The sequence below is a fragment of the Lycorma delicatula genome, chromosome 13 (genome assembly GCF_047948215.1).
Source record: "Lycorma delicatula isolate Av1 chromosome 13, ASM4794821v1, whole genome shotgun sequence".
In the NCBI taxonomy this organism is placed as follows: domain Eukaryota; kingdom Metazoa; phylum Arthropoda; class Insecta; order Hemiptera; family Fulgoridae; genus Lycorma; species Lycorma delicatula.
In genome coordinates, this window is record NC_134467.1 from 8,716,441 (window position 1) to 8,736,447 (window position 20,007).

The following is a 20,007-nucleotide window of genomic DNA, read 5'->3' on the forward strand; positions in this document are numbered from 1 at the left end:
CTAAAGTTTTAACTATTTTTATGCTAATTTTTTAGAGTTCAATCCATTTACTTAGATTTTTTTCTTTTTAAGTCAATTATAGACATCTATTAATTGTTTTGAAGGAACAGATTTTAGATATTTAATTGTATCAAAAAAACTCTTACATTATTTTATTCTTATTTAATATTCCTTTACAATATGTTACACATTTTATTCTGTATTATTTTTACTTATAATTCATTTCTGAAATAAAACTATCATTTTTTAATAATTTGCTTCAAAGCTAGAATGGGGGATGAATTAAGGCTTTGTTTCTTTAACTGCACTAATTACACAATATTTAAAAATAGATTAATAAAAACATTTTACCTTAGATTTAAGCAGTTTCATTTGTTATTAAGGCAAAAAAATTATAGTTCATAATTATGTAACTTGAAAAAATTGTTTTTAAAAACCAAAAAAAACTTAAATTTCTATACATATGGAGGTTGTAAAGAAAGTTCTCGGCCTGACAATGAAAATACAAAGTTTTTTTTATTATTTTTTAGAGTAGTTACCTAGTAATTCAATACATTTAGACTAATAACTCTTCAACCTTTTGATATTCTCAGTGTAATAAATTTGTCTAACTATACAAAAAAGAAAACTGGTTTTCTCAGCTTTGACCTCTTCATTTAAAGTGAATCTTCGTCTTGTGGGCCATTTCTTCAAGTTTGAGAAGAGGAAGTAATCGCAGGGAGCCAATTACAATCAATACAAAGGCACTTCAAAGTGTAGGTCATGAAGTTTTCCAACAACAACCTGAGGCTTGTGTGCGGGTGCATTATCGTGAGCATTTTCTTTTTGGCAACATGTGGATGTTTACCCTAAGTAGGACCTTTCAATCGGTCCGCTAGTGAAGTGTAATATTCCCTGATAATGGTCCTGATTTTTTCCAGGTAGTCTACAAACACCACACCTCAAGAATCCAAAAAACCACAGACGTGGAATCCAAAAACCTTTTCTTCACACGGAACCATTTTTACTTTCTTTGGTGCATTTTTACCTGCTCCCACCAACTGTTTGGTTTCTGGTGTGTTGTGGTGAATCCATGTTTCATCTACTGTTGTAAAACATTGAAGAAACTCGGTGATAGAAGTCGTGTGTAAATAAGTCTAAACACCCTTGATAGTGTTCCAATTCCTTTTTCATACCCAAACATCATATAAAATGTATTTAACATGGTCTGTCGAGGTATTTATGATGTCAGCAAGCTCTTCTATCCCTCAGTCAGAGATCATTTAATAGAACACTGTGAAATTTTTGTGATGATTTTGTTGGTCAGAGTGGTTTTTGGACATCCTGATCGGTTTATCATCTTGAATGGATATATATATATTCACATTTAAATTCAGCAGCCTGCTTTTTTTACTTTCGAATATGAATGGGAAGAATTCTTTAAAATGGAATCTAACTTTTTTTGTATGTTTGTTGGAGTTTACTTTTTAAAACAGAATATTTTATAACAGCTCGAATTTCAGTTTTATCCATTTTCCGAAAATGTCTAAACTTGTTTGACATTATTCATTCTATTGTCACAAGCAAGCGACTAAATACACATGTCTGAAACTTCACAGAATACTAGCTAAAGGATCATACTTGATAAATATCATAGTAATTTGGTCATTCTGTTGCGGCTATCTCTGTGTCAGGTTGATAACTTTCCAAATGACTCTAATACAAAAACACATACACACACACATACATATATATATATATATATATAAAATAAGACATATTTTACCTAAAAATATTATCTTTATTAATCTCTTGGGTTAACCGATCAACTATACAAACTTTTAAATTAAACACATTATGTTTCACTTAGAATTATCTAAGCTTCCTCAGGTAACAATACACATTCATACACACGTCATACAAAATTCTCATACATACTAACAATTTAACTGGGATGAGGAAGCTAAGAGAATTCTAAATGAAACAGTGTATTTAGTTTATAAGTTTGTATAGTTGATTGGTTAACCCAAGAGATTAATAAAGATAATAATTTTAAGTAAAATATGTCTTGTTATTATAATTAATTCTACCCAATCAAGAGGAAAATAAGCATTAATAAATTACATTTAAGTTAATATTCATATATATACATATATATATATATATATATATTTCATAATATAAGAATGGTTTAAAAAACATAATATAATATGGTCCACTTTCACAAATAAAAAAAAAATGAAATTAGGATCACATCATTTATTTTATGTTTTGGTGATTCTCATGGTTTTTTTCTTTATTTAGTTAAGTATACATTATGCCAATAGACAGATGTTTGAACACCATGACAAGAATAAGATTATAATTTAATAAGTGTGGAATCGTATAAAAAAAATAATAAATAAAACTAAAAGAATGATTTAAATCAATTAATTATTAAGCGTCTAAACTAGAGCTTAAAAATTATAAATATTGTGTGACTGAGAACTCTGTTATATAATTATATAATATTATTAATATTAATTAAAAAGTAGTTGTAATTTAGAAAAGAAAAAAATAAGTACAGGTCAAATTATTATTATATGTAATTTATAGTTAGGTAATTAGCGATTCATTATATAATTAATAATGCATTAATTGCATTTTGTATAATATAGAATCAATAATATTACAGTAAAACCTGTTTACAATGGAATATTTCTTGGATTTTTTAATTTCTTTAAAAAAATTGACATTAAATCTTTACTGTAAAACAATTTTTTTTAGATATCCCACTTAAAAAAAAAGATTGTTTTAAGTATTATTTATGTTAATTGATTTTGTTTTATTTAATAACTTATACCTAATGACTCATAATAATTTATTAATAATTTTTTTGCAAAAAGAGGGTAAATAAACAATTTATACTATTAATTTCTAAGTCATTTAATTCATTTTGGCTGACATAAAGTAATTAATATGTATGTATCTGTACAGTTTATTGGCTTTTAATAATTTTATAAAAATTTATTCTTTTTAAAGAAGTAGAATCTGTGAAAATGCTTAATGGGAAATGAAATTTTTATATTGATTACATTTATAATATTGTCATAACTGATTCACATGTTTGACACGTTTAAGATATATTCCATTATCATAATTTACTGTACTGGTACTGTAACATACTGAGAGTATAAATATGAAAATTATAATGACCTTAGCAGAAATTATATATATTTTAATGAGAAAAGAGAATACTGCTAGTTAACTGTTTTTTATGAAATAATATATTTTATTTTTACTACCACAACAATAGATTCTATAAATTTTTCTTCATATTACGAGTGCATAACGCCTAAACATATTTATGAAGAAAAAAATTGTAAACATGAGAGCAAATTGTATTGATGAGGACTATGATGAAAGGAAACTGTATACAAAATCAAATTCTTGCTGTACAGCATGTTCCAAAAATTCATTAATTGAAATTTTTAGTAATAGAAACTATTTTAGAGTTTTTTGTTTTTTTTTAATAATGATTGAGTTAAATAATGTGCAGGAGTAATACACTTATTTTATCAACATTCTTCATGCCTAGTAAATTTTCAATAATTATTTTTAAAAAATAATTTATTTTCTCTATTAATAATATTGTTTTCAACATTTTAATAATATTTATAACTTATTTAAAATATGAAATGAGTTGTTTTTAAAATATTATAATTTATAATAATTATATAATAATTCTGTATAAAATTATTAAATTTAATGAAAGTTGCAAAATTAAATTATATTTCTTCAGAAAAAAAGTATAGACGCTATACTATAACACAATATGCGATCAAACGATTTTGGGACTAAAAAAAAATGGTTCCTTAGTCCATACTGATGGATTAGTGCCCTCATCATTTTTCCCTTCGTTGAAATCCTCGAAGTCCTGTTCTTTAAAAATATCAAGCATGTTCTCTGACTCTTTCTAGATACGTAGAATGGTACAAAACAAAAAGAGTCCTTTATTTTGCAAAAGAGGAAGAAGCTACATATGATCCAAATCCAGCCGTCTGGTACAGTTTTAAGTGAAATCTTGCGAGCAAAGAACTGGTGTATGTTTTTTGTAAACCATTTAGATGGAGGTATTGTGATATAGCATTTGACAGTCCTTGTGCTACAATTCAGATTATTTCTGTTGAATATCCTCTCGGATGTCTTAGAAGATCACAGCAAAATGGACACAATTCAATCATACACTTTTTTTTATAAGATTCTTTTTCATATCTCCTTAATTACAAAAAGAAAAGTTCTCAAAAGTAATATCGGTTTGAGAACACCAGAACCATTCCCTGAGGATCGCAAAGTTAACTGAAAGTATTTTTAAAATAATTTATTATACAATTTAGTTCAGTTTATTGTTATAAAAGTTTAAATTTCAAATTAATTTATTATGTTGTACCTCAAAATTCTAATTAAGACTTTGATTTTATTAGGCTTTATCATTATGTTAAAAAATTTTCTCGGTACAATCAGTTGGATTATTTTTTCTGTCATGACCTTGTACAATGCTACATATGTTACTTTAAAAAGAATGATATGAATAATTGAACCTGAGATCAATTGACCAGAAGCCAACAAAAAATAACTATGTATTAATTCAAATAGCTTTTCGTTAAAATCTGATTATAAATCCCGATTCATTCTTTTAATATATTCTTTATCAGAATATTAGGAACATATATTAACGTAAACTGATCTCCAATAAAATGAGGAAAAAATGTAATATGTTTTTCTAAAGACTTGTTTTATATACTTCTGAAACTTAAAGTTTTTTTTGCATTAAAACTTTAATAAATCATCTATGTGAGGCATCTTGATCTATTCTCTTTTAAATATAGTAGTTGGTCTTTGTAATATACATAAATCATCTGTTATACATATTTAATTAGCTGAATGTGCTTTCTTGGAGAGTAATCACACTTATTATATAAAACCAATTCCTTAATCGAATATTGCATTCTTTTGATGGCCTTTATATACTGATATAAAACAGTGTATTCAACTCTGTGAAGAAATAAACAGGAAGTAACTTCCTAATAATTACTTTATTAAGTAATTATTCTAGTTATTCTTAAAGATTGTTATACCATTTTCATTATTTAATTTTAATAACTATTATAACTTAGGACCTTTAACATTTTTTCGTTTTTTCTTGCACTTAACCTAGAATATTGGGCAGACATAAAAATTAATCAATGAACACCTTGATGTTACCCAAAAACTAATGGTACTTTAAAAATCATTAATACTGTATAAAATTAAAAATCTAATTTATTATATGAAAAGTTAAATTTTCATTAATTTTTTTCACTGCTAAGTTTTATACATTTTAACTGTTTATGTTATAGTTACAACATGTTGTATATCCTTGCGAGATAAATTGTGGTGTATTTATAGATTATAGATGTAACAATTGAAATAATGTGATTGATTGATTGTACTTATAATTTTGATATATATTTAACACTGTTTATCAAATGTAGTATGTATAATGTAATAGGAAAATTAAAGTATATACATTTCTGTGTGTGTATTCTAAAAATAATATTTTAGAACTATAGTAAAATTTATTTTTTGATTTGGTTAAATTTATTAACCTTCTACCATCAGATGAAGTTTAATTGTAAACGTCTCATAAACAAAAACATGTTTATAAGATCAGAGATAATAAGAGATTATAAATCTTATAATCCCTCACAAATGAAAGATATAATTAACATTTAATTCGTGACTTAATAAAAATATAATTTCTAAAAAATCTCTATCTTCAGTTACTCAATTGTTATATATTTTTTATTTATCAATAAATTTGGTTTTCTTTAACTAATTTTCCAGCTACTGCCAGGTCTAAGATATACTTAGACATGTAAGCAAAGCAATTATTACTACTGGCTTACCAGGCCTGATGTAGCTGTAATTTAAATGTAAATATACCAGTAAATATATAGTATGGAACAGACTCAAGTCGACCGCTCCTAAGACATGTGGTTAATTGAAACGTAATCATAAAAGAATACCTGTATTCACAGTTTAGCATTCAAATCCATATAAAAGCAAGATTCAAGTCCTTAAGGACTTGAACCTTAGAATTCTCATCATCACAAAATCAGCTGATTTTGCAATATTGAGTTCAAACTGACCAGATGGGTTATTCAATAAAACTTAATATTAAAAAATTAATTATTATTATTTTTGTTTTCTCTAAATCATATAATCACCTAAAAATAAACACCTCTCCAATCATCTGTAGCAGAATTGTAACATCTACCTTTCATCTAGAAAGTTCTGGGTTCAATTTTTGTTAGGCTTTGTAGTTTAAACAACATAAAATTCATTCATCGTAAAGTAACTGTATCTTGGGGCATAAACTGTTGTTGTTTAAATAATAAATAAATTAAATTTTTTTGTGTTTGTTGAAGTTCTTGTAATTTAAATCGGTTATAAAATATTAAAATTTTTTTTTTTATATCAGTATTTTAACCTGATAATCCAGTTTAAAACCATAAAACATATTGATTGATTTTTTTAAATTTTGAGTTTTTACTAGATATAACATTTTAACACAGGTTATATTATTAGTGTAACTATTTTTTTATTATACCAAAGCAGTTTATTGTATTATTATTATTGAAACTGATGCAGCAGTGAATCATTTATATAAATTAGATCCGTCTAATTTTAAAACAATGACCAATTTTGTATATAGTATTTTATTTTTATGTGTAGTTTTATATGATATTATTTTATTTATTTTTCCTTAAATTGTGTATTTTATTATATAATAATATAATTTTTATAAATCGTTATGTTTACATCATACCTAGTTAATTTGTAAAGTACTTATCAGACTAACAATTACAGAACCAAATTCTTTTGGTTTTTTCACATTATTTTATTAGGTGTTGTAACTCTTTATTACAAAAAAAATTGCAGTTTTCAAAGACCACATATTTGCTTCCTTGCACCAGCAATTAAAACTTATAAATCTCTTAATATGTTACCTGACTTTAAAATATGTCTCATTGGACAAAGAAATGTAAACACAAAGTACAACATGAAAGATTAAATACTAGAGCAACCAAGCATGTAGACAAAATGTTAATCAGTACCACAATAAACCAGTATTGCTACTAAATTATGTACATTTTACTTGATTATGAAGATATATTTTGTTTTCCATCAATAACAGGAGCTAAATTAGAGCTTGAATGTAAATTATCCATGTAAGGCAAGGATGTTCCCCAGGATACCTTGTAAATGTCTTACAAACATATCATGAGATGTTCCCTATCTGATGATATTAGAGACATACTTATGGAATATGTGTGGGACATTGCAACAAGACATTTTTAGTATCTTATATTTATTTCCTCTAGAACATCCAAATTACATTATTTGGAATCTTAAAGGATATTTCTAGTACATTTTCATGCTATGATGTTTATATTATATGGAATGTCAACTGGTCACTACTATAAAGTTAAAATGTAAGTTATTTTAGCTTATATAACTGTAATTTTTAGCTGTATTTTTAAGTACCACATCTTTTAAATTACAGATAATTATTAAATAAATTTGTTAATGTATTTCAAAATATTTTTATTTCATTATTAATATTAGTGTCTTCAAAAAATAACTATACACCTTTTATTCACTAGTATAACAATACATAGCATCGTCTTACCTTAGACCGGTTATTGGAAATGATCGCCATGAATATTCCAGGCATATCTGCACGCATTTCTTGTTCTCAAAGACTTATAATTGTTCTTGGTGAAATATGAATAGCAGTTTGAAATATCTGGTTGTAGTTTTTTGTTTTATAAACTATACTTTTTGCATAACCCTAGAAGTAAAAATCCAGTGGGCATTAGTCCACAGAACAAGGTGGCCGCAAGCCCTAAAAATAATTTGATTTCTAAAACATCTTTCCGTAACTTCATGGATTGCCTGGCTGTATGTGCAATCACGCTTTCTTGTTGATTCAAACTATTATTAATTTTGTCCTTGGGTAGCTCTCCCAAGAACCAGTGAATGATTTCATAGTAATGAGCTGAATTTATTGTTTCTTTGAAGAATATTGGGCTGATTATTCTTCTTCTTGGATATTCCATTCCACACAGGAATTCCTTGTACAGCATGTGGGTTGTAGGCAGACCATAAATATGAGTTCTGAGGTACATACCCGATAAATGAAACCATGTCTCATTAATATAAAAAACATTCATAATATTGTTAGAATTATCCCCTAGACACCCTTGAAACCCTTCACGTATTGAATTCATTTTCAACAATCTGTAGCCGATAACTTTTGAACCGCTTTCACTTTATATCGGGTGACAGTGAGTTTCTATTGAACTGTCTTGTGTGCAGTTGCAACGTCGATGTTTTTCTGTTGGCCAATTTTTGCACAAACTTTTTGGTACTATGTTGCATAGCAGTTGATATATCTTGCAATTTTTCTTCATCGAATACTAATGGTCTACTGCTTTGCACATAGACGTTTACCAATCCTGCCTCCTTAAGTTTCTTAATTAGCACTCTTACACTGTGTCAATTAGGAACCAATGTATCCAGAAATCTAATGAGAAACTGATCTTTCACAACCTATATGTGCTCACAGAAGACATATTTAACAAGAAATATTTGCTGTTCTAAAGTTAACAGTATTCTGAGCACACATAGTCTCAATCATTCAAAGGTGACACACACAATGAACATCAAAGAACTAGACACACCTTTTTGTTCAAATTTACCGACCAGTCTGACTGGCTTGCAGAAGCAAACTGGAAACAACGCAGGATTACTAGCCTTTGCAAAAAAATATTACTCAAAGCGCTCTGAATAAATTGTTTTTATATATGTGTATGTATAGTTACTTTTCGAAGTTATTGTATAAGTGTATTTTATTTAGATGTAGGTTTATTAGTCGCCAAAAAAATAATATGTAGATAGTTTAACGAGAAATATAACTAAATATTGAAGGTAAACATATTTAAAAAATAAAGTTAGATAGACTTATTACATAGAATGGCGACACTGACCATTACGAGTTACCTGACACCAGCGTGTTTTAATAACATGGATGTAGCAAGCAAATAAAAACCAAAGATTCTTAATTATTACCATTTTATTAATCAAAAATATTCTTTTAAACTGCGCTTTAAAAATGAAGGTCTATAAATAATGTAGAAAATGTAATATATTATTTAATATTTATCTTAAACCTGTAATTTTACATTAAATAATAAAAATATCAAACGAGAAACCTCTGTTAAATAATATCATGGGATTTATAGGATGTCACATAAGTCTGTCACTTATCCTTAGAGAATATAGGCTATGATCAAGACATCTCTATCATTGATACTTCTAATGAAGAATCTTTTGATTCATTAACTGTGAGAGATAAGAATGGGTTTCAATGAGTATGCATATGAGTGTCTCAAGTAGGTATATATACAATTCATATTTGAATTATATAAAAAGGTATTGAAAAATCAGGTAACATACAATTAACTGATAAGTACTGTTTATACTATGTAAATTTTGTTTTTGGTTGATCACATTTAATTTATAAAGCTATATTAATTGTCTATATTATTTATATTATCTCTTGACCTATATTATCTTAAAATGTGACTTAGGTTAGTTTACAAAATAATGTATTTTGTTATTAAATTTACGTTAAACTTTTTTCTTAAATTTGACAGTAAATTGTTGTTTTATTTGTTTCAACTCTATAGTTTTATATTTTTTAAATTAATATTACGTTATGTGTATATGATTTATTTATCATGTTGTAGTACTTTTCTGTTTGTTGTGATCGTGGATGATTTGAGTTGTTACAATATATTGTTATCTGTCGTTACGTGTTGATCGCATGAATATTGTTGGATATGTTTTGATCTATTAACTGTATTTTTATACACAAAAAATGTATTTTTCTATTTACTGTTTATTCTTATAAATTTCAATTTATCATTTCATGTACAGTTTTTTTATATTGAAATAATTATTTATTCATTAATAATTAAAAAAACTGTATCTGTTAAAAAGAGAGTAATAAATTAATTATTGAATTTTATAATTCTTCATATACAAACATACTTAATGTATAATGCCTGAGCCAAATATTCATGGAGTTTAGGAATAAGCTTTTATTTCAAATATATAATTGTGTTGTTCTCTCTTAGAAGAAACCCATATTAGATCAGTCTTCAAAACATTTCTAAATTATACTTTCTGGTATAGCCTTCTGATTGCTGAATTATTATTCTTTTTACTCTTGTTTTCGAGTATTTCAAATGTCTATACATTTTTTTTTTTTTTAAGAAAAAATTATCACATTGGAGAATAATATCTGATGAATATGGATGGTGATTGCAGTATCAAAAAATGTTTATTTTTGATCCCTGAAAACCTTTCAGACAACTAATGACATGTAAGCGTCATTAGATCATGAATTTACACACATAACCCTGACTAATTTCTTACAGATAGATGATATGTTTATTACATAAATATTTAAGTATAATATACTTTAATAATATCTTTCGTTGAACATAATTCTATGAAAAAGAAAAGTTAATATTTCAAGTGGATTTTTTTTCAGTCAGCTTGTCGATCTTTGTTTCGTGTATTTGTAGCAGTTTCGGTGGGTCATTATTTCTTCAGTAATTTCTTGGTAATCAATTTTTTTACAAATTTCCATAAACTTGAAATATTAATGGAGATTATTTCAAATAAAATATATGAAATAATAATATCTATTGCACCTTCTTCAATTATAATTTTTTTTTTTTTATCAATCATTGATATCATTATTTAATCTACATTTTGCAATCATCTTCAAGTGGTTCACCATTATCTTCATACTTTTTATGGAATTTATTAACTGTTCATTCCTGTACATCAGACATACTAAAAGAATTTTTGTGATATTTTTATCATGTTTTATACCTTAATTCATTTTTTTTAAATAATAAATTGGTAGTAATACTTTGATTATTAAAAGTAAAATATAAAAATTTTAAATTCAACCTACTCATTTAGTTTTCACATCTAAACTACTAATCCAATATGGTTGCACATGTGGTATTATATCAGTGACAGGTTTACAAACATTACAAAAATAATTTATTAAAACATTAAAAACAGGAAATTAAAAAACTGTACAAACTTTATTCAGAGTTTGTGTAACTTTAATACTATATTGAATTTTTTTGGTTTATTAATCAATGGAGAGTTCATTAATCCTTGCTCACTCTTAAAGGAATCTCTATTCTTATATTATCTTTTCTTGCACTCTCCGAGTTTTAGAATGTAGTTTATGATAACATTTCATTTAATCCAATATACTAATATCCTAAAGAAAAACAGAAACGCAATACTGTCATCTTACATTTCAGTTCTTTATAGGAAAAATAATATTAAGGAAATCTACTCTGTATTAAAAAAAATCAAACGTAATGAAAATTTACTTTTATGAAATTGAATTTGCAACTTTTAGTGGTAGAAAGGTAAGAAGGGAAGACAAAGTGTTTTCTTTGTATCTTGTATCATTTTACATAATACTTTTTAATATGCATAAAATCATCTTTAATTTGCACGTTCCATAAAAATTTACCAAAACTAAATGTTTTATGTAAATATATCTTTTCACCCCTAGCAAATATATTGTTGTCGATTTTATATTGAAAAAATATACCAGTCGATAAATTTATCAACATTTTTTACTTTCCTGTCTAGATAGCGCTATAGTTCTAGAAGGGAGAGTATTGTAATCGGTCCAGTTTGGGCATATGCGTTTTTTCATCAGATCTTGACATTTTGACACCTAAAGAACCCAAAAAAACGGGATGAAAATTTTACAACTGTTAATGTTCATATGTACATGTGTTCAGTGTTGGCATCTAAATTACCTTTTATCTCCAGAACTACTGGACCGATTTTGACCAAACTTGGTTAGATTAGTTCTATATATGGGACATTGATGCCATTAAATTTTCACCTTAAAAGGTCAAGGGGGTGAGGCTGTAGAGCAAGGTCACCCTCAGTATCTTGGGATTTCACCTAGTTAAGGCCATTTTTTTTTTCAAATGCATTTGTTAACGATTAAAAAATAACAATATTTTTAAAAACCTTTGAAAAATCGCATCCCCACCTCAAAAAATCTGTTGTAGTCGTCTCCTACGTTGTGACGTCACAGGTGAGCAGTAGAATTAAATAAATGAATAATATTTAAAGTGTAAAAAGTAACTCATACTGGTTGGCTCTCAAACTCAATCGCCCAGCTGACTCAGTACCTGGTGTGTTAAGCTGTGCAGCTACACCAGCTGCCAACTGTACAAGCAAAATTTGTTAATGTAAGTTGTGAAATTATGTTAGTTTACTAGTGCCGACTTGCCACTACTACCACCGCACCTAAAAACGAATTAAATACAGTAAGTACACGCGCTTTAGTTAGAATATTGAATTAAATAAATGAAAAAAATATTATATTTAAATAAAGTGATAAATATTTTAAATTAAGTTGTGTGTATTAGCCGTGCTTCAGAAACAACCCACAGTTGTGGGACTTTCCTTGAACACAGGATGGGAAAGTTCTACAACTGCGTTGTCAGCTTTTTTTTTAATATTACATATCAGTAAAATTTTTATTTAAAAAATCAACTAACTTAAAATAATACATTAGAAAAAGAAAGGCTAAAACCTTTTTCAATTCTTAAAGGTTAGCATCAAATTATAAACCTATACTATTAGCGATGATTCCAAAGTTTAATTTACTGCAGACATCAAAAAGTTAAAAATTAAAAAGGATCCAGAAAGTATTTATTTTCTTTTATTTAGTGAGGTTTTATAGTTTTTGTTTTATTTATATTTAAAATATGGATTTAACAAAAAAACAACCGACGTGAAGGAAATTGAAAATTTTATTTAAATTTATTATTTTCAAAAGTTGGGAAAAAGTTTTCACAACAAAGTTTCATCTTTTTAAAAGAGCTCAAAACTTTTATGAATGAAATATATGTTAACTCCAGCTCCGATCGAGATATGTCCTTCTGATCTCTGTATAACTTCCCATCCTTTTGGAGATGGAATCCAAATGTTAATGCCTCATATGTAGAAATAATCATGCCAAATTTGAAAGTTTTTGGTCCAACCATCTCAAGTTATTCACACAAATAGATGTCAAAACACACACACACACACACACACATATATATATATATATATATATATATATATGAACATTTTTTAAACCCTTTTTTTCATTTTTAGATATTTCATTATCCCATAAGTCTGGAAAGCATAAAACATTTTATTAAAAGTTTTCGTATGATTATTATATCCCCTCTTTTTGAAAAGAGTAAAACAATCCAACATTCTCATAGATTAAATTTACTTGCTTGTTTAATAAAGAAACAGTTGTTAAAGAAAAAAAATTTATTTAAATGCTTGAAGCCATTTTTGAGTTGTCATCAATCACATATACATACGTGTATTCTAACTAGAAATGATGAAAAATAAAATATGAGTATTTCTGACTACACGTAATCAATTGTTAAATTTAACTGGCTGATATTACAGTATTATATAACATTTTATAGTTTGTAAGTGGATGTAATGTTTGTTTATAATGATATTAAATATTCATTCTATTAGTGTTTTCATACTTTTATAATATATATAGATTAGAATTAGGTAAATATTATTAATGTTAGTTTGCGTAGATTTAGTAGTAATGTTGTTGATCGTATTAATTAGTAAATAATTTAAATAAACAGGTGTAGTTTTAAGTATAATAAATATTAGAATTAATAATTATATTAAATATGTTCGTGTGTAGGTTAATTTTATACTCTGTACTTCTAATGGAATTTTTTTTAGTATGATAGCAATAATATAGAATTATTGATAGAACGAATCAATAAAGAACAATCTACTTCATCTATTTATATATAGCAGAAAGTATATTTAGTTAATTTAATAAACCTGGCATGTGATTCTGTTTATCTTTGAGAATAATTATGTCTTCTTTTTTCCAAAAATAACTGGTGTCTCATGTTACATAATCTAATAGTTGTTGTTTATATTATGATAATAAAATTAGTTTTGATTACTGTAACACGATATACAAATTGTTAATAAAGTATGAAAACCTTTAAATAACTTTTCAGGTGTTAACATTGAAAAATTAAATTTCATAAAATGCTACTACCTCAAAATGATCTATGTTGAGGTATGAAAACAACATAATGGTGATGGGGGCAACTGAAACATTTTAAGTGGTGATTCAAATATTAAATAATCACCATTTTGATTAGATTTGTCCGTAGTTTTTTATGTAAATTTTTTCGAAACCCTCAAAAATGACATGTTACAATCTAACACTTTGCATTTTAATTTTTCTAGTTCCTTCCCCCCACAGTGATAGTTTAGAAGTGTGCTTGTGTCATATCAAAAAATAGATTGTTTTGAAGTAGCAGCATTTAGTAAATTCATTTTTATATATTAAACTGTTAAAACATTATTGAAGAATTCACATATTTTATTTATATATAAATCAATAAGTCTTAGAACAATATATAAAGCATTTTTAAAAATTAAAATTAAAAATTATTTTTTTCTAAGCAGTTGCTAAAAAAAGTAATCATAAAACAAATTATTCATAATCATAAAATAATATGGTACTGTAGAGATAAATAATAGCTATAAATAGATTTCTTTATTTGAAAAATGTTATTAAACCATTAACAGCTGATCTATGTGGCAGACTGGTAGTGTCACGGCCTTCCATCTGGAGGAATATCGGTCAGGTACGGCATTTTTCATATGCTATAAAATTTCCGTTTCACATTCCCATGCACAGACTTTGAACTTACATGGTGAATTAATCATCCAAAAGAAAAAAAATGTATTTGAAGTAATATACCTAAGTTATAGACCTATATAAGCTAACAAAAAGAGCTGAAAAAGGAAGAATAATTATGTAGGATGATTTATTTTAAATTTCATTAAATATTTAAGAACAGTTGAGGACAGTTCTATAAATTGATAAAGTTTTTACCAAATTTTATCTATTTTACATTAAGAGAATGTACATAGTCAAAATGCAATCATGAGATGTAAGTTTCATTATTATAAGGTATATTGTCTCAATAGTAAGTAAATAACACATATAATTATTATACAGTGGTGTATAAAAGTTTTAATGTTAAATTTGTTTATTATCATGTATTAAAACAAAAGGCCAAGAACATCTTGTTTTATTGCTTCTTGATATGTTTAAATTATAGATAATTAAGTCGAATAATTCCACATACCATACCATTCTGTAGACAGGTAAGGTGTTTTCTTTGATGAAATATGAGTCTGTTCTTGATTGGGTATTTATTATCTGATTAAAAACAAATTGATAGTTAGATTAAAATTTTTGATCAGTTAAATAGCATTACTGACTTCATTAAATGTATCTTGCACGAGCTGAAGAATTTTAGGAAAGATTGGCTCCAATTTTTTGAACATTTGTTTGAAATGCACACAAATCATAACAATTTCATGAACTGACTATACGTTTGAAGTATTTTATCTTTTTTTAGCGTAAATGTTGCATTTAATTCAACCATCTTGTCCTGGGTCTTACTATTTTTTTTCCACTGGAATACCTGCTTTATCAGTATCATCCCTTCTGTACATGACCTAACTGCAACAAATGTCATAAACAAAATTTAATAATCATTTCATCAAGTATCTCTTTGTACAAAATTGGTCTGCATATCTTCTGAAATGATTTTTTTGATGTTAGTAGTACATATTCGATTACTTTTCATATTTCACATCCATTGGTCAGAATTGTTAAGAGAATATGAGTCTTTTAAAACCCTAGCTCAGAATTTGTATCGACAATTTGTTATTGAATAACATTAATGAATGAGCATCGCATTGTTCATTCTCTTAACAGAGAATACCCTAGCTTCAATTAACTGTTGTAGGCTTACAATTTAAGGGATCTACATGTTTTAAATTTTCGACTAAGTAATTTTTCTCTTTTATTTTTAGCAGTTGTTTGTCAAGATTAATTTTTTTTTTTTTTGACATAAAGATTGTATATTTTATTGCTTAATCTTTAGTGATTTGTTATCAGTCAAGCTGTTAAGGAGTTTTTAAAGGAAAACTTCACCCGTCCTTAGAATTGTATAGTATGTGAAAACATTCAATAGTATTACAAAATGTTTAACCAGATTTTCACTCAAGATAGATTCTGAAAACATATTTTATCAGAAATCATGAGTTAAACATGGTAAAAATTTAATAAAGATGTTGGTTAACTTTATAATTCTTTGAACATTTTATTTATGTGTAAAACATTCATGAAAAATAACTACAAAAAATTGTCATTATGAAAGCCATTAATAATTATTAAATCTTTTAATTGTTAAATAACTAACTTTATTGATTTTTAATTTTTTTTTAAATTTAAATACTTAAGTTATTAAACAAACACCTTAGTTTTCATAATTGTATTGTAAAAATAATTGAAAAAAAAGTTAATTGTTAAAATTCCGGCCGTTTTTATCCATCCATGAAATAATGTACTTGTACATGTGTTCGTTTGTTGTAAAATGTTTGTAAATTAATTATTGTTTAGATATATATGTGGTTGTGTGTGTGATAAAAGTTTTTAAATGTTTTAGTGCCATTTACAAAATTATTAATGAAATAATTTTGTATAATATTGTATTTTAATTTTTATTTAAAAATATATATTCTAATTATGTTTGTTTTTTTAATCTTCATTAAAATATATCCATAGAACTGTCTATATCTACTACTATTGTAAATCTGAAGTGGTCATTATTTTAGTAAATTTGCAATACTCCCCGTTATTAGACACAATTTTCAACTATTACTTGTAATATTTGCTCATATTTCAGTTTATAGTTTATAAAATACTAAAAATATTTGTAAATATTGAAAATCATCATCATTATCTGGTATTCAACCAGGTAACAGTTCCCTTACACCACCGACGTCCACATCCATCCTTGTTCCAAGCCTTCTTCCTTTTTCTTCTACTCACTCTTTTGCAGTTGTCAAGATACCACTTCCTCTAACCAAATGTCCTAACCAGTTTATTTTCTTTTGTGTACTTCCCGTATCAGTGCTCTTTACTCTTTAATCCTGTTCATTACTAAGTTATTCCTGACTTTATGTTCCTGCTTTCTCCATTCTTCATATCTACATCTCAAAAGCCTAACAAGTATTTGGTTAACCTGTTCTTTAACTTCAAATAAAATTCCCTACTTTTACTACAGTAATTTCCTCTTCCTACTGAAGCCTTGCTTTGGCATCGCTTCCTTCCTTTTATTTCCAATGCGTTCATCCAATCCTTTGTCACCATAATTCCAAAATATCTGTAATTTTTTTTTCTTCTTTTTTTACTTGCCTATATCATTAAATCCTATTTGTCTTTTACTACCGCTACTTAAGTTTTTTCTTATATTTATTTTCATTTCACACTTTCATTCTTTCCTCCTGAACAGTAAGCAATGTTTGAAGTATGTACTTGTCATCGGCTAGAATTACCATATCAGCAAACATTATGTAACCTATTTTTCATCTTCCAGTACTTATTCCTTTTTCTCGTTCTTTTAATATATTCCTTATCATACTTAAATGTAAACGTTTCACAGTGTTGGTTAGACACCAGCATCCTTGGTTCATACCTTGATCTAGATCCATTCAATCAGTTACATATTCCTAACTCATATTGAAAAAAACAATACAAAAGCAGTACTAGATTTGACTAACAATTGAAACCATGAAATTTCCTGCCTTTTCAACCAAGATAAAAAAAAAAATCATTATGCTGTAAACGTAAATTCTTGTTACAACATTTACTGCAGCATTTACTAGGCTTGTTACACCATGTACATGTGCTTAAATCCATTTTAAATAAAGTAAATCATTGTTTATAAGATATCCAAGAGAATCTTTTAAATAAAGATTAACAATTGATATGAGTAAATTATAACAATCTATAAAGAATATTGAAAATTATGAAACACTTGTTTTCTAATTTCATGAAAATTTGTTCTACAAACTTTTCGATGCTAATCATGCGTTTCTTCTTCATTGGTATTATTTGATACCAGTGTTGTTCAATTTCTACAAGGCAATTTTATCTGTGAAATGAATGTACATCCAGTTTGTCCAAAGTAATAATATTTTTGCATTTTACAGTTTTTTCTAGAGTGTGGGTCGCTATGTTTTATCAACATGCATTTTGTTTTTGAAAACGAGGAAAAATAATAGGAAATATAATTTACCTTGTGATGTTGGGAATTTAAACATTTTTTACCTATATTTGTCTATTTTGAATACGGTAAGATGAAGTTAGTTAAGTGATCCGTCATATTTATATTCTATGATAAACAGTCGAAATACATTTTCATTTCATTATAAAAGTTGAATAAAATACACATCCTTGATCTAACCATATTCAAATAAATAATAAGTTGCTCATTTCTAAAACATACAGAAAAGAAATCACGACTAATATATTTATCCACAAAGCATATAACTCGCACATCTTTTTGCCTTCTGTCATTAAAGGACTGAAAATAACAAAACATTAATACAGGTTAATGGCACCCCATCTGCTCTTACAAAACATAAGAAAAAAAATCAAAAACACTCTTAGCGATAGAAAATATATAACAATTAACAGTTATACAGTATTTCCAGTATTTTCAAAAATTTGGTTGCGATATTTTTTTTCAAAGCTACAAACAAAATAGAGGAGATTGTCCAGCAAACTAATAAAACATGCAGTCATAAAAAACAAACCAAGAGTTTACAAATTAATTTTTTTTTTATTTCATTGCACTGTATACATCAGATAGAATGAATACACTCTTCCCCCTGTTGATATAAAGATTTATTAACAGCAACATATTAATCTACAAATGTAATAAATTCTACAAAAATAATGTTTTAAATAAATAATATAATAAACATGTATTAGTTTATTACACATTTCATAACAGTTAAAGACAAATTAATAAAAAAGTCCATTAATGATAAACAAAAAATCCATTACAAAAATTGGTAATGATTTTTCTGAAAGAACAATTTCCTTGTAATTTGAAAGTAAACCTTAATTTCTTTTTTAAAATTACTACTTAATGTCATCTTTCATTATTTTTAAAAATATATTTATTATCATCACTTCTGTTACTCGCTTTTTGATCTTTTCCATAATCTTTATTAATTGCGTTAAAAAATTTTACATCCTATTTTTGTAGTATTAACATAAGTTATAAAAATTATGTATATTTCTATCTTAACAATTGTACAGATATAATTTTTTATTGTTGCTTTCCAATTATATTATTAATTGTAACTTAAAGTACACAACACGTAGGTCTATGCGCATGCATATATCAGAGAAGGGTAAGAGAGAAAAATTATGATGTTGAATATTAAATTGGATTTTAATGTACCAAAGTAGTTGTAATAATGTTTATGTTGTTGTTTGTGTATTATTCAATAAAAATAATGTGTTTGTTAAATATTTTATGTTTTTTATTTACCACCATCTTATTTACCCTGTTACAAGCAAGGGACCCTTTTACCCTTAGTCCTGCTCACGCTCTTTTAGAGCGGGGGCTGTAATCTATAACTGTGTGTTGATCTTTAATTTCACACATTTGATCCAGTAGTGGTGAAGAGGTACAAAGAATGACAGGAGAATACAGAAGATCTCCAGCTGCCTGTGGCTCATTGCGGTAGTCATGACATGTGTGGGCTTGTGCCCAGTATATCTGGATAGAAGGAATACAGCGAGCAATTTGTTCGTTACTCTTAGGTCAAGGTATCTCCGACCATGACCTATGTTGGGGATGTTAAGAAGCCTGGCCAGAGCTTTTTTGTTCGACCTCCTCAAACACTGGTTCGGGGAATGATGGTTCAGAAGTACATATAGGGGTG